Source organism: Hoplias malabaricus, chromosome X1, assembly GCF_029633855.1.
Source record: "Hoplias malabaricus isolate fHopMal1 chromosome X1, fHopMal1.hap1, whole genome shotgun sequence".
Lineage (NCBI taxonomy): Eukaryota > Metazoa > Chordata > Actinopteri > Characiformes > Erythrinidae > Hoplias > Hoplias malabaricus.
The window spans coordinates 17,462,514-17,481,512 of record NC_089818.1 but is presented as its reverse complement, the minus strand read 5'-3'; the positions used below and the strand labels follow the sequence as shown (position 1 = coordinate 17,481,512).

Below are 18,999 nucleotides of genomic sequence, written 5' to 3'. Positions count from 1 at the left end.
AGTAGTTTAATAATAGTTATGTTAAAAATCTGTGTGTGTTGTTCTTTGTTTTTAACAAAGTACTGTGTAAATGACTATAAATATATTTACTCTATTTATGTAACTTAATAACAATCTACAGACTGTCACACAACGTCTCATCATGTTCGTACAGTGAAATTAAATATATTTTATCTTAATAGAGAGCAGTCTTTCACCAATCAGCCATAAATTTATGAACACATTCCTGGTTCTACACTCTGTCCATACTCTCAGCTTAATCAACAGCCATCAAAACCTGCTTGTACTGTTACTTATATTTTGCTCTTTTGCACCTCAACTCTATTTCAAATCTGTGTTTCTGAATTCAGCTGCACTTCCCTTAACAGCTGTGTAGTTGCTGGTTGCAGTAGGTAAAGAGCAGAGAAGCTTTATGTAAATGATAGTATTTGAGTTGTTTAGGGTGACAAGATCTGAGATGAGCTGAACCTATGTGTGCTCTTAGGTCCTTTACACCTTTATTTGCTACACAGAATATGGGAATTTATTTTTTAATAAGAGATGAGGGAAGGTACATGAGTTTTGCCTGACGTAAACAAGGACTACTGACGTGCAGACTGACCAATTAAATGTTTACAGAGAAGGTTATCGACCAATAACTATAGCTCTACAGTCAGACCGTCCAATCAGAAGATTTTAGGCTACTTCACCACGCCCCACTCAAGTGAACCAATCGGAGTAGGGGAGGGCGGGACTAGTTTGTGAACGAAACGCTTCTCGAAATTCTATGTAAGCTCTAGAAAAACAAAATCCCGGACGTTTGTGAAATTCAGCCCGGACATTTTTTTAAGTCTAAAAAAGAGGACGTCTGGTCACCCTAGAGTTGTTGAGTTTGGCACTCACTGTGTTCACATCTCAGGAGGAATAGAAAGCACACTTCTACACATTTACACACTTCATGTTAAACTTTGTTTAATGTAACATTTAAAGCACTAAATATGGGCTGTGAAACAGCACAACTTTCCCCAAGTTGTTAAACTTAGCATTAGCATTTAAAAAGTCTCAAGTACTGAATAAATATGTTAATAATATTTTCTTAATTATTTTAAAAGCAAGTGTTAAAAAATGAGAAATGCACAAAGTTCACAGAATTTAAAACTAGAGTTGGAGAACAGAGGCAATGGGCCATTTACAGAAAACTGTTTCAAGACCCTGCAGTGATCAGAAGGAATAGAAGGTGATGACTATGGGCTCTCCTAAAATATGTGATGAATTAATGTATTCAGCAATAAACATATTTACTTTAATACATGAAAACTACACAATGGGTATATCATAGTATTCTTTACATCCACTTCACTGTACACTGTGATGTGAATACTTTTATTAAAGCTGTGAAATTAGATGGATTTTGGTATTTTGTGATGAATTCTTTGATTTGTTTGAACTGAACTGCAGCATCCTTCTTCTTTGTAAATGATGTGTTCTGGTATTTTGTTCAGAAATATAGCCACGCACAACTGCAATCAGCACAGAAACAACAGAAACAATTAGAAACATTCTAAAAAGTGTAATAAACCCATCAGATAATACGTTTTTTGACTCACCTCTTGCAGAGTTTTACATCACTGCATCGTCCCCGGCAGCTGGAGAAAGTTGGAAAATGGAAACGCTTTAGAAATAAAAGGATCTCTCTGCTTGCTTTAAATCTAAACTGAAATCTAATTCATGACATTAAAGTCACTTACAGTTGTATTTTTGGACGTTGAGGCTACATTGACATAGATAAAGTCAGTTTCCTGAGCTGCTGCAGATGAAGGCTGTGGATAGTTATTACTATTGATAAGTCAGTCTGATAATGTTTCAGTAATCATATACATTATTGAGGTGTCAACTGCAGAATTCTGTTACATTTTAATACTTAATTTGGATTTGACTTGTAAAATCCAAAACCTTTACAAAGTTCATGATTAAATTCACAATACACATTTCTCATGGATAGAGGTAACATTGTCTTCTCCATATATACAGCACAGGCTCCCTGTAACAGCTAAGACAGAGCAGTACTTCACTAACTGCTTGGCCTTGCTCTTTCCCAGTCCTACAATCTGTAGACCACTCACTCACACCTACAGACACTTTTATGAGTCCCGATCCACCTACCAACATGTGATTTTGGACCGTGGGAAGAAAACAGAGCACCCAGAAGAAACCCATGCGAACACAGGGAGAACACACCAAACTCCTCACACACAGTCACCCGGAGCAGGACTTGAACCCACAACCTGTGACTGTGTCACTACCTGCTGCACCACCATGCCGCTCTTAGTCTGATGCCAGTGAGGAGCAATTGCTATCAGAACTGGATCAAAGTTCATTCTGGTTACTGTCCTCTACCATACATCTGTAAATCAGAAAAAGCTGGCACTGGGTGGAGAACTCAAAATAAGAACCATGTCATTTTTAAATTTGCACAGACTTTGAACAAAAGATCCATGTTTTAGTTTCTACTATTTCATGCATCCACTCTGTGATTAGGGCAGTTTAGGGAGAGTATAGAGGGACAAGAATTGTTTTTAAGAGTGGATATAACCACTGTTTTTTTTAGCATTAACTTTGTTCTAGCATTAACTTTAATGTTAAAACATGCAAATTGCTGCCTCCTAGAAGAGACCTTTTTAAAGACGTCAATGCTCATTTCAACAAGACAACGCTCAAAGCCACGGCTGTGAAAGAAGAAGGTGCAGGGGCTGACTTGGCCTTCTTTTAAACTGATCTGTTCCCAAAAGAGAATGTGTGACACACTTTGAAACACAAGAAAAGACAAGCAAGATCTATATACTGCTGCATAGGCTTAGATTGGTTTGCAGGAAACACAAAACCAACACCTGAAACAATTTATCACAAGGTGTCATTTACTGCATGTATTTCAGCTGTTGTGGAAGAGAAAGGCAGATTTCTGAAGTTGTGAACACTTCGCTGACAAACCTTTTTCTATAATCTGTTGTAGCATTTAAATTAGTTTATTTTGAAAACACAACATATTTAATTAGGTATAATATGAAATAATGTGCTTTTTTAATGGTTTTTCAGTGTAAAACAGGCCAAAGATAATTTATAGAATCATTCTGGCTTTTTCTAAAAAAAACATGCATAAAACCACAATAACAGAAAAAAACACGATACAATAAAGTCACAGACACCTTTCTCAGTCTCTTAATGTTTCAGTGATAAAGTAAATAAAGTTTAAAGGCAGATTAATGGTCTTACCTTCCTTTTATTGGGTTTCATCTCAGTGTATGTCTTTGAATCTTCAGATGGCTATTAAACATACACACACACACACACACACACACACACACACACACACGCACACACACCAGCCTTACTATTGTTTAAACAACCAAAATCATTTTACTGAGAAATGGGCTTCATAAGCTGCAAATCTAAAGCCATAGAAGAACAGCAGTGACAGCACAAATATATGAGAGAGCTGAGAGCAAGGCAAATACACACAGAAAAGCTGTAAACATTACATCAATCTGCATTTATAGCTAATAAACTTTATTAACATGAAAAAAGAGAACACAGTCATGGTAAAGGAAAACACATCAGCAAGATGCATAGCTCAAAAATAATAACTCTATCTGAGCAGGGGAGTATCCAAGAGAATCAACAAGAGCACAAAAGAGCCACTTATCAGCATTAATACTGACTGTGTGAACTGTGGTGTCACTGATCCTCTCTCTGGTCTCGGCTGGATCTGTTTGTAGTTGGTGAAATAGTGATGGAACGGAATAAAGTACATAATATAGAATAGAAAAGTTTATTATTATAAGCAGTGGTTAGTACAGTTTGAAATGTGTGGATTAAAATCAGAACAAATATTTGACTATTATCCTCATGAACATAGATTTTTGTAAATAACCTCCTAATAAATTCCCAATATAATTCCTATATTATCATATGGAATGATTCATGTGCCATTAGGAATTTGGAAAGTTATATATTCTCATCATCAAAAAACATTGTTCTCCCAAGAAGGGTCAGATCACAATGATGTTCTGAAGGAAGATAAAGAAAACTTAATAACTATACATTATTAAGTATTTAGACTGATATGGGCAATGTTTATTGAGCTACACATACAGAATTAGTGTCTCTCAGTATGCTAATGCTATGCCAGACTTCTCGGCATGGAACTGTAGACACCTAACGGTGTACTGCACCATCCCATGCCTGTAATCAGGGAAAAAGGTGATCTAGAATCATACGCTATCGCACCCCACACTATGACACCAGACCTTCTGGACATGTGACACGTTCATCTTGGCACAGGCCACGCTGCCTCCACACACAGATTGATTGTTTGTCTCCACCAAGACAAAAACAGGACTCATCACTGAAAATGACCCTCTGCCAATCTGAGTGTCTGCCACACCACTGCAGTCTGTTTTACTCAGGCCTGGTTCTAGACTGCTTTGGTAGGGGTCAAAGGAGTGTAGTTATTCTGTTCCATTTCCAAGACTCCTTCGTATGTGGCTGACAAATGCATCCAGAATAGGTTACATTTAAGCAGAAAACCTCAACATTTACATTAGGATTATTTCTTTAGAAGGTTTGTATTGACCAATATCGATAGTACACTATGTTCACTGAGGAGAGCTTAGATACAAATGCAAGACCATGATGCAAAGTGTTACAGATTAGTGCGTATTTATTAACAGTTTCATATAACCCTCCACCGCTGTTTGTAATTCTGTGTCTAACTGAGAAAACTATCAGGAAAAAAAAACAACAAAATCCATCCAGACCTTGCAAATAGCGTATACGTCATTAGATGTCACAACAAGCAAGAAAAACAACTGCAATAGAACCATTTCCCATTTTCTTTTACTCTGGCCACATTTATCCATTTTTAAAAATCGAGTCTTTCTCGTGTCTGTGTATCAGAAAGTTTGTTTAAATCATCACTACACAGGCAGACACGCTTCATGTGCGTATATGTTTTGAGTGTCTCTCTTATGAAAGACACATAAAATTTTGTCATGATTTGTGACTAAAAAAGAACACGTTTACATGCTTCTCATAATAGGACTTACATCACACACTGTAGCTGACAACATAATATTTCTTTAGCTAGCTCTATCTAAACACACTCGAGTTTTTCTTCACAAAGTAAATGATTCAGGGAAAAAAAACTTGAAAGAATTGGCCGCATAATACTTTTATTAGACAGACTGGACTGTTTAGCAGTTTTCTAAACAGAAAGGATCCTAATAAAAGCAGACACTCAACACAAGCTCCTGAGAGAGCACACAGACACAGACTCAGGAATAGGGTGCTTGTAGTTGAACTGGGAACACGTGAGAAGTTTTCTTATTGTTATAATTTTATTAAATGTATAGATTAGATGCATAATGTAAATAAATTGTAAAATACTTCAATTACAATGTGAACTAACAGAGAGTAACTGCCACTAAGAATCCAGAATGATTTTGTGAAAGAAATAACAAGTGAAATGTCACCAAAAATTAAGCCAACTCTACCATCCGGGTGTGAGCTTAAAGTCAGTCCTATTACATCACTTCCTCTCCTGTGCCCAGTGTCAGAACTCGTCTGCTCTGCTGAGCTGCAGGTGACAGTTTGTTGACTCAAAGAGCCAATCAGAAATAAGCAAAGGTTCAGCTGGCTTTGTGGGTGGGCAGAGAGGATGTTTGGGTGGGCAATGCCAACCCCCTCTCAACCCTCACCACCACCCACAGAGCAGGTGTTCTGACGAGCTGTGCTACCTTGTCGAAATGTGCTGCCATAGCGTACTGTTATATGTACAGGTGCTTAAATAAAACAGTAGGTGAGACTCATATAAGCTAAACGAAATTTATCATGCTGTATAAGCAGGAGATATGCACAGCATAAATCTCCTTATTAAAAAAATGATAAGGCAATTACGGTGATAAGAAATGGTTTTATATATATATATATATATATATATATATATATATATATATATATATATATATATATATATATATATATATATATATATATATATATATATATATATATTACATTCAATTAGTGGTGTACAATTTTGGAACACTCAAGCAAATAATAACAGTAAACTAATATAAAAGAGATTTATCACGTAAAATACCACATTTTTGGGTCTGAGCATGTGCAGAGCTGCAAAGTAGCATATTTCACCAAGGTAGCACAACTCGTCAGAACACCGGCCCTGGTTTTACTGCTGGCTGAGAATTAAAATTGAATCATTCAGATGTCCCACGATGTCAGACCTATTCACCAGGTTTCCTTCCTGTCAAATGATTCTGGGTGCAACTATTTATTTATTTAGATTATGAATTTGTTCTAGAGGGTGTAATAACCTTAAACAGGATTACTCACTGATCTGTTGTTATACACAACCATGATGTATCAAATTTTTGAAGTGTTTCTTTATCACTGCTCTATTTTCTAGAACTGACCCTGTTCCACATTTATTCAAATGTAATGCAGGCATCGGTTTCAGAATGAGATTTCCAAATAAAAGTTTGGAAATGTCGTACTATTTTTGTTGAAATACAGATCAAACCGGATTCAGAAATCTATTCATGGACTTCTTTTGGTAAAATCTCAAAATGACAATAGAAGACAGGGAACACAGGGAACACTTACTGTACATTCTTCTCAACAGGTACGTCACAACGCTGACCAAAAGTCTGAGTCCTTCAGCCAGTAGAATCCAGAGAAACATGGAGTTTCCATTTCTGCAATGAATGAAGACACATGATGATTAAACTAGCATTGCTTACACATCCTGGGCACATTTAACCTGAAGGAAACACATCTTTGTTTTTCTTTGAGTGAATTACTTGTTTTGCTTTGTTTTGCTTTTGCTCGAGTCATTTACTCTGTCAGAAGTCACTGCAGAAAAGGAGGCTGTTCTTCTGTTAAAAGCAAACAAAGGGAAGGTGTGAAATTCAGCTGTTTTTAAAGGTAAATGTCACATAAAAAAAGTCATTACTTACTGTGTAGTCCTTTATTTTCTTGTCGTAGCTGTAGAACATGGAACACCAATTACATAAATGAATTACTGTATTTGAAAGATTTTGCAACACACAAAATAGTCACTTTGGCTTTATAATTCAAGAAAATTTACTGCAGGACGGTCAGCAGATATGGGCAGTGTTTCTGATAGATGTGATCTTACTTGTAGGTCTTTCAGTGACAGTGAGGTGAACAGTAACTCCCACTTCTCCTGCACTGAACCAGTACCAGCCAGCATCACTCTTCTTCAGTCCACTCATCTCCACACTGACCGCTCCTCTCCCATCATCACTGATCTGCACTGCTGAATTCTGGGATGTTAAGCAGCTCCAGTCTCTAAATCTGCACCACTGCTTCTGTTTATTCTTATAATCAGTTCTGTAGAGACACTGGACATTGACACTGCCCCCTTCCTGACCACTCACTCTGCTGTTGTTCACAGACACAGCATGATCTGAAAAAAAGGGGGAGAGAATGAGTGCTGTAAACACGTTCTCCTTCAATCAAGCTTTAAGTTACAATGAACAGGTTCTACTTCACACAGAGAGACTTCTTACCTGCACTGACCGTCAGGTACAAATAATCACCATCATCTGAACCACCTTTGATATCCACAGCGCACCAATAATATCCAGAGTCAGAGTCTTGGAGACTGTTGAGTTCCACAGTAAACATATTCTGGGTCGGATAATCAGTGACTGGTGAATTTCCATTGTGTTTGTACGGGCTACTATTCCACAGGAGCTCCAGTAATACCCCTTACACCAGTATTTAGGGTTTGATTTGTATTGTTCATCATAAAAACATGGAATAGTGAGAGATCCTCCACTTTTTACAGCTACATTCCTCAGTGTCTTCACACTCTCAGACTCTACAGAGAAGAAGTCAAATGGTACAACAGTGTTACTCCGACTCAGGAACTGCTTCAGAACTATATCAGAGGAATAAACTGGTCATAACTGAGCAAACACATTTCACCCTCGTCCTAAATGTTATTATTCAGTATCCACTCTGCACCCTGGAGCAGGTGAGTTAATCAAAGTGTATTTAAAGCAGTGAGAGAGTGAAGAACACACCTCCAGTGCACAGGAATGATGCAGCATTTATCTTACCTGAGATGGAGAGGACGAACACAGAGAGAATTAAAGAACTCATGAGGGAGTAGAAGTACATCTTTCTGTAAGAGGCTCCAGAGACAAATAATCTTCCTGCCTCTGAGTGAAGTACATTTGACTGAAGTGTTCTTCCTGTTTTTCACCCTCATGCTGCTCTAAATTGATTGGTTAAAAATATGAATGATCATTTGATCATCATTTAATGATTGTGATGTTTTAGTCAAATTATCAAATTATTGAATATATAATATGATATGAATAATTCTTATTTTTTATACTTCAGTTTATTTTAACTGGTTTAAATTTTTAACCTAGTTCTGATCTAGATATTTTATTTAAAAATTCAGAAATGAATGATTGTGGGAGTTCTTATTATCAAAGCTTGTAAAACATTGCGGTTATATCTGTTTTTCTCAAAACCTTCACTTACTGGATCAGGAATAAAGCGAGAAGGTTAATTGTGATTTGTGAAACAGGCCGTGTCCAGAAACCTTAACTTTTGCTGTGTTTTCTTACTGATCCTTCCCTGTTCCCCTGAGGAGATGAGAGAAGCCGCTTCAAATCCTCCTGAAGCAGTTTCCAGGGAAGGACACATCAGTGTACACTACCCAGAAAAACAGTTACAAATTTCAGAGTGACCTCACTGTGTTCACGCCCAGAGAGGACGGTCAACCAGGACCAGTCTGTAATTTGTGTATGTTGCACTTGATAAAGAATATAAGGTGTGTAGTTTAAGGCCTTGTGAGTGTGAGTAAGCCCTGTCAAATGACTGTGATCGGCTGTAGGAGAATAAAAGCGTTGATTTCAGGCCAATATTGTGATAGGTTTAGGTTTGATGATGGGTGAGTGAATCAGCTGCAACTTACGCACCCTTGGTTTAACAGTCCATAACTGCCCAAGCTGCCATTTAAAGGAGTTGGCCGTTTGTGGTCCTCACTGAACACCGCGCTAAGACCCAAGTTCAGTCTTGTTATCCAAAGCTCCATGAAAGGAAGTTGAAGACCAGTCGTAATGAACAGTTTAGTTTATAGTTGTGTGACAAACATGGTGGAGAAAAAGGAATTAAGATGTAAATATATTTATCAGAGGAACATGTCTCTGAGATGTGTTCTACTTGTAATTTGAACAGAGCTGCTGTAGATGACCAGTTTAAAATTACAAGTCCAGAAAGGCTGCCTGTAGATCACATGGCTGTCCCAAATGCAGCATCTGAGCCAAGCACCCTTGAAGTCTTTGTCCTATAGGTGTTCCTGATGTTGATGCACCTAAAACAAAATACAAATTATAAACTTTGAGGAGAACTGCAAGGCACAAGGCTCCATTTCAAAAAGGGCACTACTTCTTTCCTTGAATCTTCCACAGTCGACTGATAAAGGAGAGGGGCAGTGGGAAACGAGGGAAGGACATGAGGACTAATTTAGTGGACGCAGCCTCGAATTATACTTCAGGTGTTTATAGTCTATTGCTGTTCCCTGTAGGTGAGTTAGAACTGGTGCAGTTGTAATATAATCAATCTCCACCTCCTTTTAAACACTCCGTCCTGGATGAAGTTTAGTTACATGACGGTGTAACAAGTGAAGACTAGCCTGGTCATAGCGAGGCCTCTGGTGTAAAATGTGTCACTGGAGTAAAAGACTAGCCTGGTCATAGCGAGGCCTCTAGTGGTAGACGTATCACTAGAGTAAAAGAGTAGCCTGCTCATAGCGAGGCCTCTATTGATAGACGTGTCTCTAGAGTAATAGATCTGGATGGTGGGAAGGAGTGCTAATAGTGTGTAAGTAGGTAAAAGGAGGTGAGACGTTGTTGTTTGGGCTAAATTTCTCTGAGTCACTAAATCAAATAAGAGAACAAGATGGGATTCCGACTACTTGGAACCTCAGTGTGAAATATTTAAATAAGCTTAAGGACAGGGTGAAACAACCAACCGTGGGGTGCCCACGGGCGGTATTTAAACACTGTGTAAAAAAACAAAAAACAAAAAAAAAAAAAACATGAAAGGGTTAATTGCTATTGCTGACGGTATGATAGATATGATAGGGGGATGATAGATATGATGATGACTCTCTACACTCACCCAAAATTTTTGTTCAGCATGCCTCACATGTGCACAAAACACACACAGGCACACACAACCCCTGTGGCAACAACCTGTAGGTCACCCCCCAGCGACAGAGCCATTCCAACATTGGCAGGTTGATTTTGTGGAGCTAACACCAGCAAAAGGGAAGCGGTTTCTCCTGGTCTGTGTATGCATGTTCCATAAATGGTTTGAAGGTTTTCTCACAGGCGAAGCGGTAGCTAAAACATTCCTCAGGGAAATAATCCCCAGATGGGACCTGCCAAAACGCATATTGAGTGATAATGGCACTCCATTCGTACATACAGGCCTAATTAGTCTGACTAAGTACCTAACATTGCAACTACACTGTAAAAAATAAAGTGTTAATTTAACACATTTAGAGCTGAATTTAACTTATATTTTACACTACAGCGGTTGCATTTAGTTTATTTTTTCCTCTCTAAAGTCTAATTCTTAAATATTAATTGCATTATACTGTATAACTTAAATTACATGTGATGTAATTCATATCAAAATCAAACAAAACCAATAACACAAGATAACTGTACCATCATTTATTGTAATGGTCATAACATTGAACAAACATGACCAATCCTGCTGCCCATGCTCACCTTGCCTATAATGTTGAGATATATATCAGTCCCAAATGCTGTCTTTTGTTTCTCTCCATAAATCCGTAATTAAAACTCTGTATTCTTAATTGTAATTCTCCAGATGTTACATGTTTTTCCATCAAATATTCAAACAGTAACTTTAATTCGAACTGGGCCACACCCTCTAAACATCATGCATCTCATCAACTGAGAAGTTCTCAGTTGTGTGCAAATACTGCAACGAGTTTAATAAACATCAACTTTTCACACCAAAAAACATAAGGAAGAGTTGGTTTCCTTGTCATTTCTTGACAGTGATAAGTGTGAATTTCTCTTGTGCGCAACACTATCTTGGAAGAATCTTCAGAAAATTCTGTCTGAAAGTCATCTTTTTCTGCTAAACAAAACCTACAGCAGTACCTTGCGCTAAAAGACTCTACCAGACCAAATAAACTATGTAAACCCAGATTATCGCCCGTAACCTGTAATACACTGCCATGAACACAACCACTATATAAAGGAATCTCCATACCTTCACTTTCCAAAACTTTAATATCTTGAACAACAGGAGCAAGAATTTGACTAAAACCATACCTTTTAATATCTTGAACTTGAAATAAAGATGTAGATTAGCCAAACAAGAATTCCATTTTGGAGAAACATTCCTTAAAGTAAAATATATAGACTAAAGTAAGATATATAGAGTTATACCTTCTCGCTGAGACAATACTGGGTATTTTTGTGGTGTAGTGTTTTAAAATTATATACCAGTCCTGGTGTGTCTAGAAATCGTGGGAAGACCGAAAAGACATCTGTTGATTTTTCTGCATCATTGACCAATGCTTTACGATAAATGAAGGTAGTTTTCCTCTTTGCTCGGATAGTGTCTTCATCAGCAGAGTATCTCAAAACAGCAATGGCTGCATCTACATCCTCACCACTTGGCACTTCCTCACTGGTAAAGTGTAACTGAGATGTAAACTTACCTTAGGGGATCTGACTCCTGAGGCACTCTCTCACAATGTATTGCGTCTCATTATATGAGTGTCTAAACAGGTTAAGGCAGTGCTACCGCAACCAGCTGACCAGTCCTTCCATGACCCCAAGCCAGGTGACTGGGTGCTGATATTAGACCTCGGCAGACGAAGGTGGAACCAACCCAAGTGGACTGGACCCCACCAGATGCTCCTAGTGAACCACACGGCCATGATAGTGGAACAATGAGGGACATGGGTACACCATACTCACTGCAAGAAGGCTCCTGCAGATAAAAAAGGACTCTAAACCTGATGAATTAGATAAAGACCTGGGCCTGGAACATTTGTTTAATGAAAATAATCTGTAAAATGATTGATTAGAATCAAAGGGGGGAATGTGATGGAATGTGATGTTTTATTGAAATGATTCATAATTAATAGAGGTATTTTTGTTTATTATTTGTAAATCATCAACGACCATGTATGCTTGTGTAACTGGGATTGTTGTATTCTCTGTGAGGATAGCAGGCTTAAGTGTGTGTGTGTGTGTGTGTGTGTTTCAAATAACAGCAGACACCTTCCCTTCAATCAACTCCTTTTGTATCCAGGCCACAGAGAGGAGAACACATGGTAGATTGGCTTGGAGTCATACTGAGAGCAGAATACATTGGTGATAGATATGTAAAGAAAGTTAACAAATGGTATGATACAAATGGTAACTTCAAAGGGCACCATGGTAATGATGGTGGGGGGAATTCCAAGTATAAGAGACTCTAGTTGAGAAATGGTCAGGCAGAGAGGATCTGTGCTATGCATAGCATTCTCTCTCCATTAAATAAATTGTTGTTTTATTTGATGCCGACTCAGAGACTCAGTTTTCTTATTTCTGTAATTTTCCACCACAGCTAATACAGTGTTATGAGTCTAACTCACTTTAGTGTAGCTCCATGTACCTGCATGAGCTGGGACTCAAACTTGTTTTCTGCATTGTGATATTAACCACTATAATACCTACTATATATTGACTACTATACGTATAAGAACCTCTATCCCCATCACTCAGAATAATGCTGTGACACTGTGGCAATACTGTGTTTAAATTCATCCAATGGTTTGAGTGTAGGACTGATCCAGTCAATAGCAGCAAGTGAAAACAGGAAGAATGCTGAAGAGCTGCTTCATTCAGAGGCAGGAAGAGTATTTCTCTCTGGAGCCTCTTACAGAAAGATGCACTTCTACTCCCTCATGAGTTCTTTAATTCTCTCTGTGTTCCTCCTCTGCATCTCAGGTAAGATCAATGCTGCATCATTCCTGTGCACTGGAGGTGTTCTTTGTGTTCTTTACTCTCTCACTGCTTTAGATGTGCTTTATTAACCTTTTATCACAGTGTTGCTTCAGTCTAACAGGTCCTTTCTGTTCACTCTACAATGAGACGGATGTGTATTCCCTAATAATTAACATTCATTCATAGTCTGTAAACACTTATCTAGTTCAGGATCGCAGTGAGTCTGGAGCCTACCCGTTTCTGAAACGTTTAAGGTGGAATGTATGCTTAAATATGTGCTATTCTACTAATGTCCAGCTCCCTTCTGTAGTGTGTAGAGACCGTACTGGCCAAGTTTTCCCATCCTCCACCCAAATACATTTATATGGATTTACACAAACATCAGCACAAACCATAACCACAGTTGTAGGGCCTATCCCCAGTGTAGTGTCTGACATTTTCCAGTCTCCATTAAAATCAGCAAAAACACAGCGTTGTGTTCACTTAGGTTGTAACAGGTTCATAATAAAAGAATAAGCGTGAATAAACCTACAGTCACCCTATATAACGTACTGGATGATAATTTAAACTTTTTATACAATCTGGTTCCCCTTTGTACAAACACCCACAACTGTTTTTCTGAAGTGTGAAGGAAACTTCTGCTTTTAGTAACACTGTGTATGGAGGCGACCTACAGAGAGATGTTTGCTCAGGCACTGAATCACATGTCTGTCAAGCAGTCCTTGAAGACTTCTCATCAGTGCCCATTCTTAAAGAATAACTGCTGCTGTTTTATGAAATAAGAGTCACTGCTTACAGGGTGTGGTGTCTCCAGCTGTAGGAAGTATGTATTTAGATTATATTTCTCCAGGTGGAATGTAGGATTTTAATGTACACAATGATTAATGAACAGTTATTCTGATGGAGACATAATTAATATGTAGTTCTCCAGGAGTTATGTGAGACTCAGTAATTATTGTTTACTTAATAGTGAACTACCTTCATTCATCATTCATTCACTATTTCTTACTGAGTAATTAATCAGTAATTCTTGATAGTTCATAGGCATTGTTTAAATGTTAATGCAACACTAATATTTAGTTCCTGCTTAGTTCCTGCATAGTTACCTAACAAACGTGATACCAGTTTCTGGCAGCTGGAAAACAGAGGAAAATATGAACACTCGGGGTAAAGCCCAGACAAGGGCAGCACAGTGTGAAACAATGTGTCACTGCTGCACAGCTCCAGGGGTTCGATCCACACCAAGGCTCACTCTCTGTGACGAATTTGTGGTGTTCTCTGTGTCTGTAGGTGTGTTAATGGGCTATTTAGTGTGTGAATGTTTTTATTTTTTATCAAGTGATTAATGCAAATTTTTCTTTAATTGCATTAATACACACAAAGCAGAATATAAATCCTGATTGACCATCCTCTCTGGGCGTGAACACGGTGAGGTCATTCTGAAATCTGTAACTGTTTTTCTGGGTAGTGTACCCTGATGTGTCCTTCACTGGAAGCTGCTTCAGTGGGATTTGAAGCGACTTCTCTCATCTCCTCCATTATTTAGACACCGGACTGAGGAGGGTCCTCAGGAAAATGCAGCAACTGTTAAATTTTCTGGACACGAACTGTTCAAATCTGACAAATCTTGATTAAACCAATTAAAATAAAAATTAATATATATTTTTTATTTTATTCTTAATTTATATTATTCAAATTAATTCTTAATATTGATATTTATTGATTAAAACATTAGTTAAAAATACCAAATGTACTTCACTCAGAGGCAGGAAGAGTATTTGTCTCTGGAGCCTCTTACAGAAAGATGCACTTCTACTCCCTCATGAGTTCTTTAATTCTCTCTGTGTTCTGCCTCTACATCTCAGGTAAGATCAATGCTGCATCATTCCTGTGCACTGGAGCTGTGTTCTTCACTCTCTCACTGCTTTAAATACATCTTTGTAGCATAGTAACAGTATTTGAGTTAGTTATGTTTAATGGTGATTATCACTTATAATTATTATTATTATTATTACTGAATTTAGATAACAACAATATTAATCATTTATCAGAGATTGAAATACTGTCAACGCTAGGGGAGAGTTTTCAGGATTTTCAGACTCTTAGGAATAGACTCCACACACCATATTATTTCCAATAATGGAAATACTTTATTAAGAGGAATGATAATAAGTTGATAAACATAGCAAAAATCATCAAAATCTCACGGAATCAATGCAGGTGAAACCAGTTCGAATTTAATAATCGGCTAGGCTATATGACCTATGAATAATAGGTGTTGCTAAATGATTTAATTAGTGTATAAATTTATCAAGAGACTTCATTAGACATCAGCTTCTAAAAATTAGGAATTTACTTGCTTGCTTACTCTTGTCGCAACTCAACCATTCGATGGGTGCAGCAGCACGTTGAGGTGATTGTAGAGAGGCCAGCCTGGCTCCTGCAGTTCTGTTAGTGGGAGCATTGAGGCTGGGTCAGCGTAGGAGTGGTCACTTACGAGGCAGGCCGCTTCAGGCGCCCTCAGAGCGTTGTGATGTTAGTTGAAGAATTTCCTCTGGCTCTGTCCTGATTGGGATTCTCCTCCAGAAGGAAGAGGCGTCAGAATAAAAGCTCTCTGTTTCCTTAATTCACAGAAGCGATGTCCTCTGAAGTAAATAACTAAAACTAATTTCAAATTTTCAACTAATTTCACCGGTGGCTCTTATTCTGGCCAAAATAAGTTTCACCTGCTTTGATCAGTCATAGAATTCTCTGTCCTCAATCCTCTGATTGGTTCCTGGGTTTGGGGAGTCCACGTGACCGTCTCAAGTTCCAGAGAAATAAAAATCACTTATGGTTTGACGAAAATAGAACATCCTAGAATTAATACTTCATACATACTTGAATATAACACAATGAGTATACTGGAGTATATTTATCAACTATATATCGAGTATATTACCACCTATTCTAGATGTTAGAGATTAATTAACATTCTTCTAAACTGAGACAGGAATCTTTCTTCGTGATTAAAACATTAATTCACATCACTCGATTAGTTAGTAGACATTCACCTGAGAATAACAGAGGATAACATTAATAGCACATTGCATAATACATGCTTAGATTCAGCAGAAACATGTGTCCAAGATAATTCTCTTTTGAGGGAGAGAAAATTATTAGGGTGGCATATGATTTCGCAAACGTCCACTTGGGGGCACTGTTGGTCCATGCTGCTTGTCTGGTTTGAACTCGACTTGAGAGGTCACCATTAGCCAGTCCCGGGGCCATCTGCCGATCTTGCGATAAGATAAGAGTTCGACAGTCCGATGCTGGAGGGTAATAAATGCTGGGGTTCCGGGGTTCTCAGGTGAGTTCTGTAATCCAGGTCTTCAAGGCTCTGATTGATCTTTTAGGCTTAATGGGGTCAAAAAATTGGGAAACCACTTAGTGTCCGTATCTGGATCCTGTTCTGAGCCTGTCAGGGTCCTGAAGAATGGCGTTTTAGTCATTAAACATTCCACCCCAGGGGTGTGCGTGGCTGCTAGCACACACACATTCTGGGGAATGTGAGGTCTTGATGAAAGAAAGTCAAAGTTTGAATCCTAGTGTTTTTTCATTTCTTGATCTGGATCCATCCTCTACTACACTTTGATTAACTCACCTGCTCCAGGGTGTAGATTGGATACTGAATAATAACATTTAGGATGAGGGTGAAATGTGTATGCTCAGTTATGACCAGTTTATTCCTCTGATATAGTTCTGAAGCAGTTCCTGAGTTGGAGTAACACTGTTGTACCATTTGACTTCTTCTCTGTAGAGTCTGAGAGTGTGAAGACACTGAGGAATGTAGCTGTAAAAAGTGGAGGATCTCTCACCATTCCATATTTTTATGATAAACAATACAAGTCAAACCCTAAATTCTGGTGTAAGGGGTATTACTGGCGCACCTGTGGAATAGTAGCTTATGCAAACACAAGAGGAAGAACATCAGTCACTGATTATCCGACCCAGAATATGTTTACTGTGGAACTCAACAGTCTCCAAGTCTCTGACTCTGAATATTACTGGTGCGCTGTGGAAATTGGAAATAAATGGGACCCAGATGACTGTCATTATTTGTACCTGACGGTTAGTGCAGGTAAGAAGTCTCTCTGTGTGAAGTAGAACCTGTTCACTGTAACTTAAAGCTTGTTTGATGGAGGACGTGTTTACAGCACTCATTCTCTGCCTCTTTATTCAGATCCTGCTGTGTCTGTGAACAACAGCAGAGTGAGTGGTCAGGAAGAGGGCAGTGTCAGTGTGCAGTGTCTCTACAGAACTGATTATAAGAATAAACAGAAGCAGTGGTGCAGATTTAGAGACTGGAGCTGCTTAACATCTCAGAATTCAGCAGTGCAGATCAGTGATGATGGGAGAGGAGCTGTCAGTGTGGAGATGAGTGGACTGAAGAAGAGTGATGCTGGCTGGTACTGGTTCAGTGCAGGAGAAGTGGGAGTTACTGTTCACCTCACTGTCACTGAAAGACCTACAAGTAAGATCACATCTATCAGAAACACTGCCCATATCTGCTGACCGTCCTGCTGTAATAATATCCCACTAACATCTTTCCTCTTGTTTTCTGTCATTAACAACTGTGATGGCAGCTTCTGGCAGCCCGAAATCAGAGGAGAGTGTGATCAGTCGAGGTAAAGTCACTAATTTTTTCTTATCAGTAAATAGTGAAAGTTAAAGACACAAGGGCAGCAAAGTGTGAAACAGGTAATGACACTGTCACACAGCTAGAGTCCTGGGGTTGTGGGTTCAATATCTACTTCCTGTCACTGTCTGTGAAGACTTTGGTGTGTTCTCCTTGTGTCTGTGTGGGTTTATTCTTTGTGCTCCAGTTTTTCCTCACAACACCTGTATGTTAATAGGATATTAAGTGTTTGAACAATAAAGTGAGTTTGTGTAACTGTCCTCAGTTGTGATTGTGTGAATGACTGTGTGATGCACTTTGAGAGACTGCTGTGGCCTGTTATAATCCATTATAAATGTGTATAGAAGTTTATTTCAGCTTTATGTAAGTGTTGTGTCCTTCGCAGCACTTCAGTAAAGAGTTTTTCCTGATTTCTTATGTTAACAACAGCAGATACGACAGGTTTCAAAGACAAAAAAAACGAGGAAATGGTGGACACTCCAGGTACAAACACATACAATTCTCTTTGATCAACAAAACCTGAACCTGTAATAAGTTTTTAAATATTTCTACAAGTATTAGATATTCATGTATTAAAACAGTAGCTTTATGGTTGCTCTTGCTGCATTCTGACTGTGTTAATGACAAAGTTTTCATTTCTTGATTCTTTGTACAGCAACAGAGACATATTTGCACACGTAAGTATGAACACAGTGAAAATACTGAAGGTAATTAGGTCAGTGTTGATCAGTACAGTGCATGCAGACGCTCTGAAAAAGAACTTAAACCTGTCACAGTCCCATTCATTAAATTTTTGTTCTATGTTCTGTTTCAGGGAGTCAAAACCATTCTGTGTGGCACGCAACTGATTCAAAACACGCTGTGATCCTGAAGCTGTTAAGCAATAAGCAGCAGTTTAAAAGATAATTTTGAAATTTTTCGATAAACCACTTTACTCAACTGCTTCATTTTCTCTTGTATCTAGGATATTTTACTGATCTGTTTATGCTTTATAACCTATTATAATCACAACCAACGGATCAGCTCAGGTTTACTGCATCCTCCTATGATCACTTACAGTTCAGTTGGTGGATGATCCTTTATGAGCTGATACATGTTTATTAAGGAAAATATATGCTTTGTGGTTTAATTTAGACTGTGCTCTGTTATTGTGCTGTAAATGTTCATTAAGACCACACTGTTTTCATCCTTGCACTTATATTTTATAAATGTGTGCTAAAGCGTTTATTTTATGGCAGTAGT

At 38.2% G+C, this 18,999-nt stretch overlaps 1 pseudogene; it reads left to right on the top strand.

Moving 5' to 3' along the window:
* Nucleotides 1-17,075: 17,075 nt before the first annotated feature.
* LOC136675468 (polymeric immunoglobulin receptor-like) overlaps nucleotides 17,076-18,999 on the top strand; it is a 252,315-nt pseudogene continuing 250,391 nt past the window's right edge.